Raw genomic sequence first — 23,348 nt, forward strand, 5'->3', positions numbered from 1 at the left:
CTCACACATAAGGATTCACATATAGATACTCTAGCAGACACACAAAGAAACACACAGATACACTCATACACTGAAACACGCACTCACGCATAAGGATTCACATATAGATACTCTAGCAGACACGCAAAGAAACACACAGACACACTCATACACTGAAACACACACTCACACATAAGGATTCACTTATAGACACTCTAGCAGACATGCAAGGAAACACACAGACACACTCATACACTGAAACACACACTCACACTTAAGGATTCACATATAGACACTCTAGCAGACACGCAAAGAAACACACAAACAATCTCATACACTTAAACACACAGACACACATAAGGATTCACATGTAGACACTAGCAGACACACAAAGAAACACAGACACTCATACACTGAAACACACACTCACACATAAGGATTCACATATAGACACTAGCAGACACACAAAGAAACACACAGACACACTCATACACTGAAACACACACTCACACATAAGGATTAACCTATAGACACTCTAGCAGACACGCAAAGAAACACACAAACGCACTCTTACACTGAAACACACACTCACACATAAGGATTCACCTATAGACACTCTAGCAGACACGCAAAGAAATACACAGACACACTCATACACTGAAACACACACTCACACATAAGGATTCACATATAGACACTCTAGCAGACACGCAAGGAAACACACAAACACACTCAGACAAAGACACCCAAACAGACACTCAGCACTTGTTTTCATTGACCTGACAAGTAATGAGGTAGACTACAGTTTTGTCAAAAAGGGAGATTTACAAAACAAAATATGAAGTTCTGATTATCTTTTTTGTCAAGGAAGATGCCAACTAAATGATGACAACAGCATGTAGTGGGTGACAGGAAGAGCCTTGAACTGCCTAAACAATAATTTAAAGGTTAAATGGTGGATTGGTGACTTCCGGAAAGGTCTCAGTCTTGAAGTCTGTGGAAAGCTGTGAATAATCAGTAGTAAGGTCAAAATGTCCTAAAAAGGAACAGACAATGGACACACACAAACTCAAACACAAATTTGCACATACACACAAAGAAAACACAGACAGAGACAGCCTCAGAAAAGAAACAGACATACATTCACCCACAGAAAACACACAAAGACATACACACACACACACAGAGACAACTTCATAAAATACACAAAGACATACATACACACACACACCCTCACTGAGACATCCACAGAAAACACACAGACATACACACACTCTCACAGACACCCACAGAAAATGCACAGACATACACACACCCTCACAGAGACATTCACAGAAAACACAGACATATGCACACACCCTGTCGTGAGTGAGCTCGTCTCAGGTGCAGTAATAAAGAGGTCCAGACCAGATATTTATCAAACAAGGGCTCACCTCAGGAGAGGTAATCTTTATTACACTGTTGCAACAGTGTCCCAGAACAAAAAACAGCAACGCAAGACTAACACATTTTCATATACATGCATTTTTATACTATTACAGTAACTTACAAAGCAGAGAGCTAATTGGCTGATAATGATTGGCCAATAAATCTCACATGATTAGTGGTTACTAGGAAAGGAAGAAAAAAAACAGGTCCTCTATGTTAAAATTTGGGAGATATGTTTTCTTGGAATGTGACCAGAGGCTAGCTGGCTAATTGGATTGAGAAGTTGATACTGTAGAGAGAAGCCTTGGATTTTACCTTGAGTTTCAGATATTTAAAAAAACAATGTATGGGAGAAGCCATAACTTTAAGATGTACTGATATATACTTTTTAGGCTAAAAGCAAGTTGTTAAAGATACATCACTTATTAGGTCAGGAGTGAATTGCTGGAAAATACAGAAGTAATATATCTGCAGTTTCAGAGAAGAGTTCAGTAAAAGAAAAGGAAAAGTTTGGTTAAACATATAAAATAATGAAAATAGAATAAGCAGCTCATAACATTCCCCCCTTTGATCGCAAACGTCAAAGTGCTGCGATCACAAAAACTTAATGTGACTCATGGCGGTTTGACAATTACAATCACAATGCTATTAGTACATGGTTGCTCGCGTCCAAGATGGTTCACAGGACTACAAGAGGGTAAGCAAAAACAAGGTAGGAGTGAAGTTATTAGGTAGTAGGCAATTCCGCTATTACCGGACGCTAGTCGCCATCGGGTGGAGTAGACAACTACCTAAACATTCCTATGCTGTAAATGTGTGTGTGGCATGACAGTGCAGAAACATCCCCTCCCATATTTATTAACAACAATTAACAATCCCCATCATTCTTGCAGAGTTGATGGCGAATAGTGGGTTGTCAGGCAGTATCATGGCATGTTTGGGAGGTGAAGGAATTCTGCACCTGTGAAGGAAATATAGAGAGTGTAAGTATAAGGTAATGCAATATGAAAGCAAAATAAAACAATACAGAAAGACAATGAAGAAATAGAAACCACCAGGGAGGGAAAAAGGAGTGGGTTATGGGTATACAGGCTACGACCGGGGTGGCCATCAAGGTAGATGATGGTCCATGGTCTCTCCGTGGCCAGTTTCCCAATGTAGGAAAGTTCTAGACGATCCTAGGGACGTAGTGCATCCTGCATAGGGATAAGACAGGGAATTTTAGGGCACAGCTGGTGGGTAGATAATAACATTGTAAGATCAAGAGGTCAAAAGAGACATAGAGTAGGAGAGAAGTAGGTGAACTCAGAAGAAATCAGGGTCAAGAGAGATCTCAACATGGTGGGGAGATTCAAAACGGATAGAGGGAAACAAGTACTTGGGAGAAGAATGGGACACAGAGAAAACACTCTTGCATGTAGAAATTAAACCAGGTACACATTGTATACATCAACACAACAGGATAAGGCATACTATAATAACAATGCCATACAGAAAAAGGTAGTGTAACCATCCCAAATTAGGTAGCCAATCAAATAGATGGTCAAAAATACCTCCAAGGCCAAATTTGTCATCAATCACATCTTGGACATCCTGGGATAGGGACCTAATAACTGTGAGATGGTGACTCAAATTAAGTGATTGATCAGTAACATAGGTACAACATTCTTTTCTCACAAGACTACACCCCCCCTCCTCTCCCCTCCTTGGGAAGCCAGGAGGTAATCAAGGGCCATCCTATTCTGCAATGCTAGTTGTCTAAGCTGCTTCAACTCTTGGGCCACACTCTGAACAACTCCTGCACTCTCATTCATGAAGGTCTGTAGTGTCACAGATAACATGATGATGTCCTGATGATTCAGGTAGACACCAACGGCCGGGAGGATAGCTCGACCAGTTGAATCTCCAGCATACTGTTGGACAAGGGGGGCAGCAAGCTTTCAGATTCACGTTTATTGCGAATTGGGCCCAAGGGCAGCGTGGGGACAACACGGATGGCTGGGGTTACCACACCCAGGAAGCAGATGGCTGTAGAGTTACCAGGGAGGACTGACACCGCTGTCTGTCCACATATAAATACAACCCAGGGGGTGGTCTGCTGAGGAAAGATTGTACAAGGGATGGGGAAACAAAAGTACAATTGGGGCCCTGGAGGAAACAAAAAAAATGCAGTGAGATTATGATTCACAGTCAGGATCATTCCAGAGAAATTTACCAGCTGGAAATGAGTGCCATTACTGGAGATTACATACTCACATAGGGAGGCACCCAACCGCACCTTGGCCAATTTCCCTGCAGATAGTACCATATGAGGTGCCTCCCAAAGAGATAAAATTACCTGATGGGTTGAACAATGGTGTACCTGGAGGAATAAAAGTAGACAAATCAAAGGTAAACAAATCAACATTAATACCCATAAGAGGAATACCCCTCTTATGATGAGTGGGAATGCGAGCACAAATATAACAATTGCCCTCTGTGTGATTGGCTATAGTTTGGAGTAGGACAACGTGTGAGTTTAGTCCCCATTCACCTAAAGAATAGTTCTCTGTGGACAATTGGGCATTAGGTAAATTATCATTATGGGGGAAAGAATTGTGGGGGTAAATAGGGGTTGTGGCAATTGTAGTTACAGGGGAACGTCAAGCAAGAAGGGGTGACTTTCATTTCTCAGCTACCCACTTCATAATTTTCAAACCACATTCACTAGTGGGGCTATGCAAATAGACTGGATAACAAACCCCTTAGGACCTTTAAATACGAACTTTGAGTATAATTACTTGTTGAGTGCAGCTAGTAGTAGGAGGAAAAACTACCACAGATACAAGGTTACCAGAACAAGAGTATTTAGTAAAGGGGTTAGGACAAACACACTGACCAGAAGACACATATTGGGAAATAGAGTAAGAGAGCATGGTCAAAAGTGTGACACAAAACAAAGGAGACATATTGAGGGATGTTACTCAAGATATCAACAGAGGAGTGAGACAATGAAAATAAGAGAAAGACAGATCTTTCAGTTTCACTCATTCAGCTAGTGAGATTTCACTATTTCTGGTTAGTCTGAGTTTCAAACCCAGAAGGGTCTGAATTAACCAATCGTCGTCAGGGGTCTTGGTTACCCCTTCTTCAGAGGCCTTGGTTGCCCCAGCTTCTTCTTTCTTTGGCTTGTTGCAGGCTGCTTCTTTGTCTGGGCTGTATCTTTTACACCTGGAGTAGTGGATCCAAGAGTCGACCTCAGCAACTTTGATAGCTGTTGGAGTAGTCAGCAAAACCAGGAAGGGAACTTTCCAGAGAGGCTGCAGTGGCTTTTTTTGATAGGTCTGGACTAAAATGAAGTCACCTGACTGGAAGGGATGTGCAGTCATGTCCAATGGCAAAGACTGAGAGAGAGAGACATGTCTGTGGAGAGAATGTCTGCAGTTGCAAAAGATAAGCAGTTAGTTATACATCACCTACTGCAAGGTCAGGCAGGTGTAAGGTGTTGGCACTATACAAAGGAGGTGGCCTACCAAACAATAGTTCATATGGTGAGAGCTTCAGGGTCCCCCTATGGTTTGTGTGAGTCCCAAACAGTGCTAGGGCAAAGCATCTACCCATTTAAGGCTTACTTGAGAACAAATTTTTGCAATAGTCTGTTTTAGGGTCTGGTTCTTTCTTTCCACTTGGCCCGAGCTTTTCTGGATGACAAGGGGTATGGAGATGCCAAGTAAAGCCTAAGGCTAATGTCAGTTGCTGAATAATATTACTTGTAAAATGTGTTCCTCTGTTAGATTCAATTACTCTGGGGAGGCCAAACCTGGGTTTGAGTTCTTTTAGCATTCACTTGCCAACTTCTTGGACTTTCACATTTCTTGTAGGAAAGGCCTCGACCCATCCAGTAAGTTGGTCCACTATCACAAGTAAATGTTTGAAACCCCTACAGGGAGGTATGTCAGAAAAGTCAATTTGTAAACATTCAAAAGTTTCAAATGCCCATGGGCATCCGCCTGGTGGGCCTTTAGGTTCCCCCCTTGGATTGAATTGAGCATGTCTCACAATTCAATACAACCCATTTTGCAGCTTGATGGGGAGGGGGGGGGGGGCAAAGTTGTGTGGTACCTCAGTGTGTTTTGTTATGCAGAAAGGATAGCATAAGAGAGAGGTGTGGTTGAGGTAGAGCAGGGCATCCATCTGGAGTGGACCAGATACCAAAAGTCACAGGTAACACCAAGAATAATCCAGAGGTGAACAGTTTGTTCAGGAAGAGAAGTGTAAAGAGAGACAATGTAGTGTAAATGGCAGAGAAGCTGCATGCTAAGCAATTTGATCAGCATAACTATTACAAAGTGAAATGGGTTCCTGTGAGTGGGTGTGTGCTTTGCAATGCATGACAGAGATGGAAGTGGGTAAATGGATTGAGTCAAGGAATGCAGAAGCTTGTGGTGCATTGACAATTTGGGTACCAGCAGAAGTTAGAAAACCCCTTAATTTCCATAATTGACCAGTGGCATATACAATCCCTAAAGCATATTTACTATCAGTGTAAATGTTTACTGACCTGTCCTTTGAGAGCTGACAAGCAAGTGTGAGTGCATGTAGCTCAGCCGCTTGGGCACTGTAGTGAGATGGGAGGGGCTCGGCCTCTATAACAGAATCTGTCATGACTACAGCAGAAACATTCACCATCCTCAAACTTCCATCACAGAACAGTGTCCAATCCAGGTTAGGTAGAGGCACATCAGAGAGGCCATCCCTTAGTTTGGAGGAAAAGAGAGATACAGATAAACAGTCATAGTGTGGGGTACTATCATCAGGCAGAGGTAACAAAGTTGCTGGGTTGAGAGAGGTACAGTGGATGATAGTGATATTAGAAGGTACAAGAAGCAATGTCTCATACCTAGTGAGACGTTGGTTTAAAAAAAATGTTGTGTATTTGTCTGACTGAGTAAGAGGTATACTGCGTGTGGCACATAAATGTGTAAAGAATGTCCCTGTACAAGCTCCTTTCCTCTATTTTGGCATTTGAAATAGCTGATTTAGTCTGTGGTATACCCACCTATAGTAAAAGTTTTATACTGGAGTCTCATCTATCAATCAGCCTAAATAAACAAGCCAGTAATAAGAAACCACACTCACAGGGGTGCAGGATAGTTAAAGGGACAGTTTACCCAAATTAAGAATAATTTTTAATTGAAACTGCTTGACATAGTTAAATATACTAGTGCTGAGCATACAATAAACTTCATTTTCTTTCTCTGTAAATATTTTTTGAAATCTCAGATTTTATATCAGTTTGTCTATACCCCTTTAAATATTTTTTTTCTTTCCCTGACTTCTGTGCATAGCACTTGCTCCACCCCCTGACTCTGTGTTGAGCAGTGAGCAGTTTTTTTTAGAGCTTGAATACATTCAGGTCAGTGATATCTCTCAGTTTGCAACTTATTATGCTCCCAGAGACAGGACCAGTAAACACAGCAGATTTGCATAATCAACAAATGCAAGATAACAAGACAATACAATAGCATTTAGTCTGAATTTCAAATGAGTAGTAGATTCTTTTCTAACACATTTCTAAGTTATGCATATACGTATAGTCTGAGTTCTTGCACATGCTCAGTAGGAGCTGGTGACTCAAAAAAAAAATGTAAATATAAAAGACTGTGCACATTATTTTTAATGGAAGTAAATTGGAAAGTTGTTTAAAATTGCATGCTGTATCTGAATCATGAACATTTTATAAAACCTGAGTGTCCCTTTAAATGTAAAGTGTGGGGAGTGATATTTAAATTTATATTGTTAGCTGCCGATTATTTTTTATACTATGCAGCTTGTATAACAAGTCATTGAAAATACATTAATATAAAAACAATTTTACAGTGTACTGTCCCCATAAGGGCTGACCATTTATCATATTACATATTCAACCTTATTGTCTTATTTACCATCAAAACTCCACCTCCCAACTGCATCACAACCTGCATATACTTAAATATTTATTGCAAAAGAAACAGACCCAAATACATACATCTAATGACACACAGTCCATAATACAGCAAAGAAGCAGAACTCCAATGGCAAACAAGACAAGTTTTTTTACCTTATTATCTTTTCCACAAACATACTTAACCCATTAATCATATACAAGAAAAACTCTCATATTTACTAGAGCGTGACAAAAATGACACACACCATCGCACTTTCAAAGTCCTTAGCTACTTCACTTGCAGATATATTTTATATGCCTCAAACAGATGGAAACACATTAAATCTCTTATCAGCCCATACATAAAACAAATATCACTTAAAACTAAAAAAAATTCTATTATTGGCGCACAAAATTAAGAACATACATATGACTTTAAGACCAAGTTACGGCAATTACAAGCAAATCATTACGTCATCAAATTTCTTAGCTAAGAATCCCTGATAAACACACACAGCTCCAGCCTGCATCAAACATCAAGGCCAGCTTTCTTTTGCAGCGATTGTACACAAAAATTCTTATCAACTCGCATACCTCAAATATTTCACTCCCAGCATTTATTCTAAAGCAATGTTAACATACATGAAACTTTTAGTAATACAGAAAACACATTTTCATTTGGGTTTTGACGTCCGCAACCCTACTATTCTCAAACAGATAATAGTAGTCCATCTGGTCAGGGCATATATCAACCAGAAGATTGCGGAGGGCAATTAATTTAGGGAGCTCAAAGGACCCAAATCTCGGCCACCTTAATTCAGGATCAAGGCTGAGAGTATAGGAAACTCAGAGCTCTGTGCACAAAGTATAAATTCTATTTTTTTTTATAACCCAGCAGTACTGAGTTTTCCCTAATTTGCATATACTTTAACAAGGGGAGAGTCTTTGTCTACTTTAGACAACCGGGATCCCATTATTATATCCCTGTTCCTTAAAGTGAATGTAAATTTTGATGACAAAGTGCCCAGTCTACAAAAATTAGACCAAAAACAGGGGCACTTTAACTCCTCAAAATCCACACCTCACCTTAATCCCTAATCAAGTCCCTGCAGTTACCGGACGGACACTTCCTCAACGTCCCTGCCTAGCGGGAGAGATTAGCACTATAGTCAATCAAGTCCCTGCAGTTACCGGACGGACACTACCTCAACGTCCCTGCTTAGCGGGAGAGATTAGCACTATAGTCTCAAATCACAATATGTCTTGGATCACAATTAATGCCTCTGTAAAATCCCTACCACCTGAAACTTTATTTTATAGTGGGCTGGCACCCTAATGGTGTTTAACTGCAAGACAGATGTCCCACTGAATTTAATAGTGATCCAGTATATAAAACAAAAACAGGGTAAAAGACCCACAACATATATTACACGTACATGAACACAAAAGACAAAAAGACACTCACAGACTGGTCCAAGGGGTAGATTGTGTCCGTTGTTTGTGGTCTGTTCCTCAGGACGTACTCCCTTATCGCCCCCCGGGACTCCCTGGCCAACAAGACAAAACCTCCCACAGGTAAGCTATAGACCTGAATCAGATGGGTGCGCGCAGATGTTGGTTCCCAGCCAGGGAGGCACGGAAAGGTCGACCTGAAGTATGTCCCACCAGAGTCGCCAAGTTACTGTCGTGAGTGAGCTCGTCTCAGGTGCAGTAATAAAGAGGTCCAGACCAGATATTTATCAAACAAGGGCTCACCTCAGGAGAGGTAATCTTTATTACACTGTTGCAACAGTGTCCCAGAACAAAAAACAGCAACGCAAGACTAACACATTTTCATATACATGCATTTTTATACTATTACAGTAACTTACAAAGCAGAGAGCTAATTGGCTGATAATGATTGGCCAATAAATCTCACATGATTAGTGGTTACTAGGAAAGGAAGAAAAAAAACAGGTCCTCTATGTTAAAATTTGGGAGATATGTTTTCTTGGAATGTGACCAGAGGCTAGCTGGCTAATTGGATTGAGAAGTTGATACTGTAGAGAGAAGCCTTGGATTTTACCTTGAGTTTCAGATATTTAAAAAAACAATGTATGGGAGAAGCCATAACTTTAAGATGTACTGATATATACTTTTTAGGCTAAAAGCAAGTTGTTAAAGATACATCACTTATTAGGTCAGGAGTGAATTGCTGGAAAATACAGAAGTAATATATCTGCAGTTTCAGAGAAGAGTTCAGTAAAAGAAAAGGAAAAGTTTGGTTAAACATATAAAATAATGAAAATAGAATAAGCAGCTCATAACACAGACATCCTCAGAAAACACAGACATACATACACACACACACACACACACACACACACACCCTCACAGAGACATCCACAGAAAACACACAAAGACATACACACCCACCCTCACAGAGGTATCCAGAGAAAATACACAGACATACATACACACACCCTCACAGAGACACCCATATAAAAAGCACAAAGACATACACACACACCTTCACAGTCATCCACAGAAAGTGCACAAAGACATACACACCCACCCTCACAGAGAGACCCATAGAAAAAATACATACACACTCTTAGAGACACAAACAAAAGCACTAAGACATAAACAAACACCCACAGAAACACTCACAGTAGGTAAAATGTCTGCACATTGCATCCCCTAAATCAACAGTGTGACACATGCATGATAAAAAAATGCAGAAATTAAGAGATCACATTTGTAAATGTGCAAACAAAAAGAATTCTGTGAATTTTAAAAGTGTACATTAATGATCTGGGTAGATGGCAAGATGAAGAAAGGTACTTTTGAAAGGTTGACTTATGTTTTTATTTTTTCCCCAACCAAGAGCACCAAAAAAGGTTGAAAATCACTGCCCTAAACCAACAGTGTGTGACATGCATGATAAAAAAAAATAGCATAAATTAAGAGAATTTTTTTAAAGAATCATATTTGTAAATGTTCAAACAAAAATACTTATGTAAATTCAAAATTGTACATTTAATGATCTGTCAAAATGGGAAGATGAAGAAAAGTACACCATACAACTACTACTACACTGAAGTTACAATCCGAAATTCCACAATAAAATAAAAAAACATTTACCAGGTCCTACCTCCTCTGCAAATGAAAGTGATTTCCCGTCTGACTCAGGCACACACTGTACAAATGTAAGTGCCAAGTCTGTCTCACACTGTGCATAGTGGTTTAGTGCACACTCAGAAATCCTCTCAAATGCTAATGCTTTACTCCTTGTAATAACATTTTCCATGCTTAATAGCACTCTGCTTTTTTTTAAAAAAAATAATAGTTGTTCTTGCCTCATGGAGCCCCCTGGCCCATTGGGCCCATGACAGGAGTCACCCCTTGATGGCGGCCCTGGTAATAGTTGTTTATTTATTTCAGTTGAGTTTTTCTCCAGCTAATTATTAATGTGGCCTCCTCAGATAGTTTAATACTCTTCAGAATATCCTGAGTTTGTATGCTAGTGGAATATTTAAAAAAAGAATCCTTGCACTTATTTATGTATTTTTGGCCTTACTTTGTAAATAACACTTTATACCAATATGAGATTGAATGCAACCCTGCTTTATAATTTTGAATCCCTGCTTCTTTTTCCTGTAAGCCCCATTCATAACCATGTAACTGGCATAACTGTGTATCTCCTCGCCTGCAAATATGCAAAAACGTTTTTTGGAGGTAGATGGTATTTAGCAGATATATCTGCACGTTTGGGTTTGTTATATCTCTGTCATGTTAATTGCGAAAATCACTCCACTCTCTAAAAACTGCGTTGTATAAACCGGGGGTAAAATCCGGTATCCCTATAATCGGTAAATATTGGGAAGTGTGATAATCTACACCCAGTAAGCTGCAGTACTTCTGCCATGCTAGAATAAAGTTAGAAAATGTCATCAGGTTGCTAATGTTGTTGGGTAATTTAACATATGGGTGATAAACAGCTGCTTTTAAGCTATATGGCGCCAATAAATCTGACTCTATATCATAGTAAATAAAGTATTCAGCCTCTGTTAGCCAATCTATTCCACATATGACCCTTGTTACACTGTTATACTATTTAATGTTAGATAGTGAAATAGTAAAGCATTTTTAACTATTTTAAATTGCAATAGTTTGGGTACAATGTAAAATTAGCATTATAATTTGAGTAATAATACAGGCAATGAAAATGATACCAATATGGAAAGTCTTGCTTGAAATGCCATTTGTACATACATATAATATAGGAGCTATTAGAAGTATTAGTCTGTAAGTTGTATGCATTTGTATCACTAGGGAGGAGAAGAAGAGGTAACCCTTTAAATGGGTTATGGCTGCTAGGATCTATAGGTACGCTCTTGAGAAAGTTCTTCCATAGAAGAACAAGACAGGTTAAGCTAATGTAAGTCAAGCTACAGACCACTATACCTCTCCGGTATGTAAAAGAATCTGCAGGATACGATCAGGGAAATTCAATCGCCAAGAAGGTGAAGCGACCGAACTGAGAGAGATTTGCTGATACAAACTCTTACGATAATCTGATATTTATATATATTTTTATGTCATTTAGCCATTTTGTGCATTTTTTTTATTAAATGTTTGTTTACCCTGAATACATACTACTATTCTTTCTATTTGTCTTTTATAAGGTTTTTTTATAAGACTGTATTATTTGTTCATATAGACTTGTTTTATGATATTAATGGTACTTTTAATAAAATATTTATACATTTGTTTTCTTTTTTCTTTTTTTTTTTAAAGTTCTGATGAAAAAATGTTCAGTTGACCCTTGATTTTAAGGAAGTTTAACGACCCCTAAAGAATTCAGTCTTCTACCAGGACTTGCAGGTGCCACCTTCATTGAAAGAAATGAATGCACTTTTCTCTAGAATCACACAAACGCTCCCAAACACTTTAAAATGTCTTCATGAGACTGTGCAGTGACATCTATTGGCTTTGTGCTCTCTGTGTATCACTTTCCTTAGTTTGGGGTGAGCTTCTTGTGGAATCATTAAAGGGATATGAAACCCAAAACTTTTCTTTTGTGACTCAGACAGAGCATAACATTTTAAAAAAAGTTTCCAATTTACTTCTATTATCAAATTTGCTTTGTTCCTATGATATTCTGTATTGAAGAGATACCTAGGTAAGCATCTGGTGCACTACATGACAGGAAATAGTGTGTTATCTAGAGCTCTTGCTAATGTATAATATTGTGTTATAGAGATACCTAGGTAGTATCTGTAGCACTACATGACAGGTAATAGTGCTGTTCTCTAGTGCTCTTGCTAATGTATAATATTGTGTGTTATAGAGATACCTAGGTAGTATCTTTAGCAGTACATGACAGGTAATAGTGCTGTTATCTAGAGCTCTTGCTAATGTATAATATTGTGTTATAGAGATACCTAGGTAGTATCTGTAGCACTTTTAGGATTGAGTCTAGAGCCCAAAGGAAGGGATCAAGACTGGAAATAGTGCACTTGAGTAGCACTCCCGTCCCTGATTTGAGTAAAGGACAATAATGAACTCACATTCAGGACCAAAAAGTTTCTATTCAAAAAGGATTTACTTAAAACATAACTTTTATTGAACAATAACTATAAAATCAATATATGTATGTGTGTGCTTTAAAAACACATAGGAACTGGATTGTAAATATTGGCTAATCGTCAATTGGCAACCTAGTTATACTGTTATAGGGGGCACCTCTAATGGGTCCCACTTTATTTGTATATATATATAGGTACTTGTTTATATTTTGTATCATACGCTGGGGGTGGATTGGGGTGCTTCACAATGCGTTCACACCTAGGCGCTGTATATAGCACTTGCTGGGTTTGTGGTTAGGCTAGTCAAATGTGTAATTCAGGTTTTGCGTATGGAATGTCTGATATAATAGTTGTCAAATTGACTTTTTCCAGACCCTCTATTCCGGTCTGGTTTAGTATATTAGACTTCAGACTCTCTGGTAATATAATAAATTATACGTTGGTTATTAGGCTTATGTGAGTGTCCTAATATCTCATAAAATACTTTTAGACTTTATGTCTTATGGGTAGAGATATATGAGCCAGGAATTAAATTAGAGTATCTTTTACAACTTATTAAGGCATGTAATACTAATGGTGCCTAGAGGTCTTTGTCACTTTTATTTCAAGTGCAGTCAGTTAATAATAATACCAATGGGTTTGATAGCAGATTTTGTTGAAATAATTATAATACTAGCTTCCAAATGGTACACAGGGTCTATGTTATGCTTTATTTGCAGCTGTAAAACGTATACATTTTAGGATGAAGGATTGGATTTACTTAATTGAACTGGAATTTGCTTGGTGCAATATAATTTTTCTTTCTTTTTTCTTTGTATATTATGTATCAATTTCTGGTTTTAATATCTATTAACATATATGATCTAAATTGACCTGTTATTTGATCCGCATCTTAGGGTGTTTGGTGTAAAATTTTTGATTTTGAGTCTTATATTTGACTGTTGTAAAACTGTAATGATTTTATTTTGTATTGTTTTATTTTTTTCCCCTTATTTTTGTATAGGCGATTTAGTGATTGCCTTATTTTGGCAAGTGTGCTTACAGGTTGAGTCTGTGTGACATCACCTGACATTCACCTCATAAATGTGGCTTGATTCTGATTACCCACATACAATACCCTTTGTTTGTTTAGCTGTTATTGAATTAAAGATACAATACTGTTACAGCTAAATCTTACAGTAATTATTTGTGCGTGTTATAACTGGTCTAGGTGGCTGTTTAACTTATATGTTAATTTTTTGAAGAAATAGGAAAAGAAGAAACTGTATCTTGAGAGAGGCCTTATTTTGGCCTTGTTGATAATAAATTTACTCTAAATTCCAGTTCAAATTTGTGTGTCCTTTACATCTGTTCTATCACTGATATGTACATATCAGTGATAGAACAGATGTAAAGGACACACAAATTTGAACTGGAATTTAGAGTAAATTTATTATCAACAAGGCCAAAATAAGGCCTCTCTCAAGATACAGTTTCTTCTTTTCCTATTTCTTCAAAAAATTAACATATAAGCTAAACAGCCACCTAGACCAGTTATAACACGCACAAATAATTACTGTAAGATTTAGCTGTAACAGTATTGTATCTTTAATTCAATAACAGCTAAACAAACAAAGGGTATTGTATGTGGGTAATCAGAATCAAGCCACATTTATGAGGTGAATGTCAGGTGATGTCACACAGACTCAACCTGTAAGCACACTTGCCAAAATAAGGCAATCACTAAATCGCCTATACAAAAATAAGGGGAAAAAAATAAAACAATACAAAATAAAATCATTACAGTTTTACAACAGTCAAATATAAGACTCAAAATCAAAAATTTTACACCAAACACCCTAAGATGTGGATCAAACAACAGGTCAATTTAGATCATATATGTTAATAGATATTAAAACCAGAAATTGATACATAATATACAAAGAAAAAAGAAAGAAAAATTATATTGCACCAAGCAAATTCCAGTTCAATTAAGTAAATCCAATCCTTCATCCTAAAATGTATACGTTTTACAGCTGCAAATAAAGCATAACATAGACCCTGTGTACCATTTGGAAGCTAGTATTATAATTATTTCAACAAAATCTGCTATCAAACCCATTGGTATTATTATTAACTGACTGCACTTGAAATAAAAGTGACAAAGACCTCTAGGCACCATTAGTATTACATGCCTTAATAAGTTGTAAAATAAAAGATACTCTAATTTAATTCCTGGCTCATATATCTCTACCCATAAGACATAAAGTCTAAAAGTATTTTATGAGATATTAGGACACTCACATAAGCCTAATAACCAACGTATAATTTATTATATTACCAGAGAGTCTGAAGTCTAATATACTAAACCAGACCGGAATAGAGGGTCTGGAAAAAGTCAATTTGACAACTATTATATCAGACATTCCATACGCAAAACCTGAATTACACATTTGACTAGCCTAACCACAAACCCAGCAAGTGCTATATACAGCGCCTAGGTGTGAACGCATTGTGAAGCACCCCAATCCACCCCCAGCGTATGATACAAAATATAAACAAGTACCTATATATATATACAAATAAAGTGGGACCCATTAGAGGTGCCCCCTATAACAGTATAACTAGGTTGCCAATTGACGATTAGCCAATATTTACAATCCAGTTCCTATGTGTTTTTAAAGCACACACATACATATATTGATTTTATAGTTATTGTTCAATAAAAGTTATGTTTTAAGTAAATCCTTTTTGAATAGAAACTTTTTGGTCCTGAATGTGAGTTCATTATTGTCCTTTACTCAAATCAGGGACGGGAGTGCTACTCAAGTGCACTATTTCCAGTCTTGATCCCTTCCTTTGGGCTCTAGACTCAATCCTAAAAGTTGTTCTTGTGCACAAGCACCCCAGCTCATCACAAAGCCACACTATTAAAATTGATATACATTCAGATTAGAACGCGTGTACAGAGATATGCATATGCACAGATAAATATATACGTACACAAACACATATTAATCTAATCTAATTCGAGCAACCCTGTATTAACATTAGTGTAGTGCTAGTGCCATTCTCTCTTTTTCTCAGTATCTGTAGCACTACATGACAGGTAATAGTGCTGTTATCTAGAGCTCTTGCTAATGTATAATATTGTGTGTTATAGAGATACCTAGGTAGTATCTGTAGCACTACATGACAGGTAATAGTGCTGTTATCTAGTGCTCTTGCTAATGTATAATATTGTGTGTTATAGAGATACCTAGGTAGTATCTGTAGCACTACATGACAGGTAATAGTGCTGTAATCTAGTGCTCTTGCTAATGTATAATATTGTGTGTTATAGAGATACCTAGGTAGTATCTGTAGCACTACATGACAGGTAATAGTGCTGTTATCTAGTGCTCTTGCTAATATATAATATTATGTGTTATAGAGATACCTAGGTAGTATCTGTAGCACTACATGACAGGTAATAGTGCTGTTATCTAGTGCTCTTGCTAATGTATAATATTGTGTGTTATAGAGATACCTAGGTAGCATCTGTAGCACTACATGACAGGTAATAGTGCTGTTATCTAGTGCTCTGGCTAATGTATAATATTGTGTGTTATAGAGATACCTAGGTAGTATCTGTAGCACTACATGACAGGTAATAGTGCTGTTATCTAGTGCTCTTGCTAATGTATAATATTGTGTGTTATAGAGATACCTAGGTAGTATCTGTAGCACTACATGACAGATAATAGTGCTGTTATCTAGAGCTCTTGCTAATGTATAATATTGTGTGTTATAGAGATACCTAGGTAGTATCTGTAGCACTACATGACAGGTAATAGTGCTGTTATCTAATGCTCTTGCTAATGTATAATATTGTGTGTTATAGAGATACCTAGGTAGCATCTGGAGCACTACATGTCAGGTAATAGTGCTGTTATCTAGTGCTCTTGCTAATATATAATATTGTGTTATAGAGATACCTAGGTAGTATCTGTAGCAGTACATGACAGGTAATAGTGCTGTTATCTAGTGCTCTTGCTAATGTATAATATTGTGTTATAGAGATGCCTAGGTAGTATCTGTAGCACTACATGACAGGTAATAGTGCTGCTATCTAGTGCTCTTGCTAATGTATAATATTGTGTTATAGAGATGCCTAGGTAGTATCTGTAGCACTACATGACAGGTAATAGTGCTGCTATCTAGTGCTCTTGCTAATGTATACTATTGTGTTATAGAGATACCTAGGTAGTATCTGTAGCACTACATGACAGGTAATAGGGCTGCTATCTAGTGCTCTTTCTAATGTATAATATTGTGTTATAGAGATGCCTAGGTAGTATCTGTAGCACTACATGACAGGTAATAGTGCTGTTATCTAGTGCTCTTGCTAATGTATAATATTGTGTTTTTTAGAGGTACCTAAGTAGTATCTGTAGCACTACATGACAGGTAATAGTGCTGTTATCTAGTGCTCTTGCTAATGTATAATATTGTGTTATAGAGATACCTAGGTAGTATCTGTAGCACTACATGACAGGTAATAGTGCTGTTATCTAGTGCTCTTGCTAATGTATAATATTGTGTTAGAGAGATACCTAGGTAGCATCTGTAGCACTACATGACAGGTAATAGTGCTGTTATCTAGTGCTCTTGCTAATGTATAATATTGTGTGTTATAGAGATACCTAGGTAGTATCTGTAACACTACATGACAGATAATAGTGCTGTTATCTAGAGCTCTTGCTAATGTATAATATTGTGTGTTATAGAGATACCTAGGTAGTATCTGTAGCACTACATGACAGGTAATAGTGCTGTTATCTAGTGCTCTTAATAATATATAATATTGTGTTATAGAGATACCTAGGTAGTATCTGGTGCACTACATGACAGGAAATAGTGTGTTATCTAGAGCTCTTGCTAATGTATAATATTGTGTGTTATAGAGATACCTAGGTAGGCATCTGGTGCACTACATGACAGGTAATAGTGCTGTTATCTAGTGCTCTTGCTAATGTATAATATTGTGTTATAGAGATACCTAGGTAGTATCTGTAGCACTACATGACAGGTAATAGTGCTGTTATCTAGTGCTCTTGCTAATGTATAATATTGTGTGTTATAGAGATACATAGTTACCATCTGTAGCACTACATGACTGGTAATAGTGCTGTTATCTAGTGCTCTTGCTAATGTATAATATTGTGTGTTATAGAGATACCTAGGTAGGATCTGTAGCACTACCTGACAGGTAATAGTGCTGTTATCTAGTGCTCTTGCTAATGTATAATATTATGTGTTATAGAGATACCTAGGTAGTATCTGTAGCACTACATGACAGGTAATAGTGCTGTTACCTAGTGCTCTTGCTAATGTATAATATTATGTGTTATAGAGATACCTAGGTAGTATCTGTAGCACTACATGACAGGTAATAGTGCTGTTATCTAGTGCCCTTGCTAATGTATAATATTGTGTGTTATGGAGATACATAGTTACCATCTGTAGCACTACATGACAGGTAATAGTGCTTTTATCTAGTGCTCTTGCTAATGTATAATATTGTGTGTTATAGAGATACCTAGGTAGTATCTGTAGCACTACATGACATGTAATAGTGCTGTTATCTAGTGCTCTTGCTAATGTATAATATTGTGTGTTATAGAGATACCTAGGTAGTATCTGTAGCACTACATGACATGTAATAGTTCTGTTATCTAGTGCTCTTGCTAATGTATAATATTGTGTGTTATAGAGATACCTAGGTAGTATCTGTAGCACTACATGACAGGTAATAGTGCTGTTATCTAGTGCTCTTGCTAATGTATAATATTTGTGTGTTATAGAGATACCTAGGTCATTTCTGTAACACTAAATGACAGGTAATAGTGCTGTTATCTAGTGATCTTGCTAATGTATAATATTATGTTTTAGAGATACCTATGTAGTATCAGTAACACAACATGACAGGTAATAGTACTGTTATGTAGTGCTCTTGCTAATGTATAATATTATGTTATAGAGATACCTAGGTAGTATCTGTAGCACTACATGACAGGTAATAGTGCTGTTGTTTTGTGCTCTTGCTTATGTATAATATTGTGTTATAGAGATACCTAAATAGTATCTGTAGCACTACATGACAGGTATTGGTGATGTTATTTAGTGCTCTTGCTAATGTATAATATTGTGTGTTATAGAGATACCTAGGTAGCATCTGTAGCACTACATGACAGGTAATAGTGCTGTTATCTAGTGCCCTTGCTAATGTATAATATTGTATGTTATAGATATACCTAGGTAGTATCTGTAGCACTACGTGACAGGTAATAGTGCTGTTACCTAGTGCTCTTGCTAATGTATAATATTGTGTGTTATAGAGATACCTAGGTAGTATCTGTATCACTACATGACAGGTAATAGTGCTGTTATTTAGTGCTCTTGCTAATTTATAATATTGTGTTATAGAGATACCTAGGTAGTATCTGTAGCACTACATGACAGGTAATAGTGCTGTTATCTAGTGCTCTTGCTAATGTATAATATTGTGTTATAGAGATACCTAGGTAGTATCTGTAGCACTACATGACAGGTAATATTGCTGTTATCTAGTGCTCTTGCTAATGTATAATATTGTGTTATAGAGATACCTAGGTAGTATCTGTAGCACTACATGACAGGTAATATTGCTGTTATCTAGTGCTCTTGCTAATGTATAATATTGTGTTATAGAGATACCTAGGTAGTATCTGTAGCACTACATGACAGGTAATAGTGCTGTTATCTAGTGCTCTTGCTAATGTATAATATTGTGTGTTATAGAGATACATAGGTAGTATCTGTAGCACTACATGACAGGTAATAGTGCTGCTATCTAGTGCTCTTATTAATGTATAATAGTGTGTGTTATAGAGATACCTAGGTAGTATCTGTAGCACTACATGACAGGTAATAGTGCTGCTATCTAGTGCTCTTGCTAATGTATAATATTGTTTGTTATAGAGATACCTAGGTAGTATCTGTAGCACTACATGACAGGTAATAGTGCTGTTATCTAGTGCTCTTGCTAATGTATAATATTGTGTGTTATAGAGATACCTAGGTAGCATCTGTAGCACTACATGACAGGTAATACTGCTGGTATCTAGTGCTCTTGCCAATGTATAATATTGTATGTTATAGAGATACCTAGGTAGTATCAGTAACACAACATGACAGGTAATAGTGCTGCCATATAGTGCTCTTGCAAATGAATAACATTCTTGAAAAACTGCTGCCGTATAGTGCTCCACAAATGGGCCGGCTCCTAAGCTTACATCCCTGCCTTCTAACAAACGATATTAAGAAAACAAATGCAAAAGTGTTAATAGAAGTAAATTAGAAAGTTCTTTGAAATGGCTGCTCTATCTGCCTTATGAAAGAAACATGTTTGGGTTTTCTTTCCCTTTAAGCACACAATGGCAGACTGGATGCTAGAATTTTGCAGATAATATGGAACATCAGGGTTTCTACAGTTAGGAGAACACTGATTTGGGTCACAAATATCCAAATATGCTAAAATATGTGATTTATGATATTAATTGGTCTTAAAGGGACATTAAACACTTTTACATAGATTACAAGCTTTGAGTTTGTGTGTTAATTCTGAAATAATGGTCATTTCAGAGTTAAAACAGCACCGCAGCCATTACAAGTGTTGTCGGTATAGCTGTAACGTAACGTCAGTCCTGCACTCGTAAAAATGACGTTTTTTCATGGGATTCCCATAGCTTTGCCATTACAAATTTTGCGGTGAGGCTAAAAATCCTGCGTTATAGCCTAAAATGACAAGATCCGTAATGCCGTCTAAAGTCAGTAGTTATGAGTTTTAGGGGGTGTTGATTTTGTTAAACTTTAGGGCAATGCCCCCCAAAATGCCCTTTTAAGGGCCCTTGGTAGTTTATTATAGATTAGGGATTTGTTTTATTTTGGGGTGTTTTTTTTTTTAAAGGGTATTAGAATAGGAATCATTTTTATTGTTTTGTGTGATTTTGTTTGTTATTTTTTGTAATGTTAGGTGTTAGTGTAACTTAGGTTAGGTTTTATTTTACAGGTACTTTTGTATTTATTTTAACTAGGAAGTTATTAAATAGTTAATAACTATTTAATAACAATTCTACCTAGTTAAAATAAATACAAACTTGCCTTTAAAATAAAAATAAACCCTAAGCTAGATACAATGTAACTATTAGTTATATTGTAGCTATCTTAGGGTTTATTTTACAGGTAAGTATTTAGTTTTAAATAGGAATAATTTCGTTAATTATATGAATATTTATTTAGATTTATTTAAATTATATTTAGGTTAGGGGGTGTTAGGGTTAGACTTAGGTTTAGGGGTTAATAAGTTTAATATAGTGGCGGCGGTGTAGGGGGGTAGATTAGGGGTTAATAAGTATAATGTAGGTGGCGGCGGTGTATGGGGTGGCAGATTAAGGGTTAATAAGCATAATGTAGGTGGCGTTGGGCTCCGGGAGCGGCGGTTTAGGGGTTAAACACTTTATTTATTTGCGGCGGGGTCCGTTAGCGGCGGTTTAGGGGTTAATACATTTGTTAGAGTTGTGGTGGGCTCCGGGAGCGGCAGTTTAGGGGTTAATACATTTATTAGAGTGGTGGTGGGCTCCGGGAGTGGCGGTTTAATATATTTATTAGAGTTGCGGTGGGCTCCGGGAGCGGCAGTATAGGGGGTAAACAGTATAGTATGGTGTGGGTGTTTAGTGACAGGGTTCCAATAAAGCTGGGAAAAGCCGAAGAGCAGCGAGATTGATGACTTTTAGTTAACAACAGTCCGCTGCTCATCGCCCCGTACTTGGTGCGCTGCTTTTTGACAGCTTTTTTGGTAACTTTGGAGAACGTATTCAGGTCCGCGGCAGCGATGTTAGGCGATCTTAGGTGAGCGTCTTGGTGACGGCGAATGCAAGTAAGTTGATGGCTTGATAAGTAGATGCCAAGGTAATCACAGAGGTAAAAAGTATATTAATATTACTGAGAAAAGGGGCAGTCTGCAGAGGCTTAGATACAGGGTAATCACAGAGGTAAAAAGTATATTAATATAACTGAGATAAGGAACAGTCTGCAGAGGCTTAGATACAGGGTAATCACAGAGGTAAAAAGTATATTAATATAACTGAGATAAGGAGCAGTCTGCAGAGGCTTAGATACAGGGTAATCACAGAGGTAAAACGTATATTAATATAACTGAGATAACTGAGCATTCTGCAGAGGCTTAGATACAAGGTAATCACAGAGGTAAAAGGTATATTAATATAACTGAGATAAGGGGCAGTATGCAGAGGCTAAGATACAGGGTAATCACAGAGGTAAAAAGTATAATAATATAACTGAGATAAGGAGCAGTCTGCAGAGGCTTAGATACAGGGTAATCACAGAGGTAAAAAGTATATTAATATAACTGAGATAAGGGGCAGTCTGCAGAGGGTTAGATACAGGGTAATTACAGAGGTAAAAAGTGTATTAATATAACTGAGATAAGTGGCAGTCTGCAGAGGTTTAGATACAGGGTAATCACAGAGGTAAAATGTATATTAATTTAACTGAGATAAGGAGCAGTCTGCAGAGGCTTAGATACAGGGTAATCACTGAGGTAAAAAGTATATTAATATAACTGAGATAAGGGGGCAGTCTGCAGAGGCTTAGATTCAGGGTAATCACAGAGGTAAAAAGTGTACTAATATAACTGAGATAAGGAGCAGTCTGCAGAGGCTTAGATACAAGGTAATCACAGAGGTAAAAAGTATATTAATATAAATGTATTGGTTGTGCAAAACTGGGGAATGGGTAATAAAGGGATTATCTATCTTTTTAAACAATAAAATTGTTGAAGTTGTTTGTCTCTTTAATGGTCTTTTAAAAGATCACTTATTTTATGTGATATAGCTTTATAGAATTCTGCCTGAAGGCCTTCTGGGTATGACGCTTTTTCTAGAGGAAGGTTATTTATTACTTTTACTATTCCATCTTTTCTATAGGTTTATTTAAATATTTTAATTGTTGTTGAAAATCAATTAAATTCTTTTATATCCAATTCATTAGACTATCCCCTTTAACGCCACCCTGTTGGGTTATTTTGCTCCGTATTTTAAAGGGACAGTCTAGTCAAAATTAAACGTTCATGATTCAGATAAGGTGTGTAATTTTAAACAACTTTTCAATTCAATTTTATCATCAAATTTTCTTTTCTTCTCTTGGTATTCTTAGTTAAAAGCTAAACCTAGGTAGGTTCATATGCTAATTTCTAAGCGCTTAAAGGCCGCCTCTTATCTGAATGCATTTAACAATTGTACACAGCTAGAGGGCATTAGTTCACGTGTGCCATATAGATAACATTGTGCTCACTGCTGTGGAGATACTTATGACAGGGCACTGATTGGCTAAAATGCAAGTCAGTGAAAATAACTGAAATAAGGGGGCAGTCTGTGGAGGCCTAG

General features: G+C 37.2%; 1 protein-coding gene and 1 long non-coding RNA gene across 2 annotated transcripts in view; one reads left to right on the forward strand and one right to left on the reverse strand.

The window, feature by feature from the left end:
• The window catches only part of TMEM86A (transmembrane protein 86A), a 101,408-nt gene that overhangs the window by 16,461 nt on the left and 61,599 nt on the right, over nt 1-23,348 (forward strand). The gene's annotated exons all lie outside the window — the stretch shown is intronic.
• LOC128666207 (uncharacterized) overlaps nt 1,391-23,348 on the reverse strand; it is a 41,376-nt gene continuing 19,418 nt past the window's right edge. The window contains exon 2 of the long non-coding RNA XR_008403218.1: nt 1,391-4,824. This is a non-coding gene — a long non-coding RNA (uncharacterized LOC128666207). The remainder of the gene's footprint in view (nt 4,825-23,348) is intronic.

The sequence above is a fragment of the Bombina bombina genome, chromosome 7 (assembly GCF_027579735.1).
Source record: "Bombina bombina isolate aBomBom1 chromosome 7, aBomBom1.pri, whole genome shotgun sequence".
Lineage (NCBI taxonomy): Eukaryota > Metazoa > Chordata > Amphibia > Anura > Bombinatoridae > Bombina > Bombina bombina.